The sequence below is a fragment of the Seriola lalandi genome, unplaced genomic scaffold (assembly GCF_002814215.2).
Source record: "Seriola lalandi dorsalis isolate HSWRI2012SDOR001 ecotype SW California unplaced genomic scaffold, Sedor1 jcf7180002054652, whole genome shotgun sequence".
NCBI lineage: Eukaryota > Metazoa > Chordata > Actinopteri > Carangiformes > Carangidae > Seriola > Seriola lalandi.
In genome coordinates, this window is record NW_019525205.1 from 1,762 (window position 1) to 2,930 (window position 1,169).

Here is a 1,169-nt window from a genome sequence, read left to right on the forward strand (position 1 = left end):
GTATGAGCTGGTGAACTGTGAGTTAGTTACAGCAGGTTTTTCTTTATCATCTCTCATCTGGTCTGTTTAATGTAACGTTAGTAACGGTCACTTTAGTAACGGTCACTTTAGTAACAGTCATTTTAATAACAGCAACTTTAGTAACGGTCACTTTAGTAACTGTCACATTAGCAACAGCAACTTTAGTAACGGTCATGCCAGTAACCGTCACGTTATAACCGTCACTTTAGTTACGGTCACTTTAGTAACGGTCACTTTAGTAACGGTCACTTTAGTAACTGTCACTTTAGCAACAGCAACTTTAGTAACGGTCATGCCAGTAACCGTCACGTTAGTAAACGTCACTTTAGTAGCGGTCACGTTAGTAGCGATCACGTTAGTAGCGGTCACGTTAGTAGCGGTCACGTTAGTAACCGTCACGTTAGTAACGGTCACGTTAGTAGCGGTCACTTTAGTAGCGGTCACTTTAGTAACGGTCACGTTAGTAACGGTCACTTTAGTAGCGGTCACGTTAGTAACGGTGACTTTAGTAGCGGTCACTTTAGTAACGGTCACGTTAGTAACGGTCACTTTAGTAGCGCTCACGTTAGTAGCGATCACGTTAGTAGCGGTCACGTTAGTAAACGTCACTTTAGTAACCGTCACGTTAGTAAACGTCACTTTAGTAGCGGTCACTTTAGTAGCGATCACGTTAGTAGCGGTCACTTTAGTAGCGGTCACGTTAGTAACGGTCACGTTAGTAACGGTCACGTTAGTAACGGTCACTTTAGTAGCGGTCACGTTAGTAACGGTCACGTTAGTAACGGTCACTTTAGTAGCGCTCACTTTAGTAACGGTCACGTTAGTAGCGGTCACGTTAGTAGCGGTCACGTTGGTAACGGTCACTTTAGTAGTGGTCACGTTAGTAGCGGTCACTTTAGTAGCGCTCACTTTAGTAACGGTCACGTTAGTAAACGTCACTTTAGTAACGGTCACTTTAGTAGCGGTCACGTTAGTAACGGTCACTTTAGTAGCGGTCACTTTAGTAGCGGTCACGTTAGTAGCGGTCACTTTAGTAGCGGTCACGTTAGTAGCGGTTACTTTAGTAGCGGTCACGTTAGTAACGGTCACTTTAGTAGCGGTCACGTTAGTAACGGTCACTTTAGTAGCGGTCACGTTAGTAGCGGTCA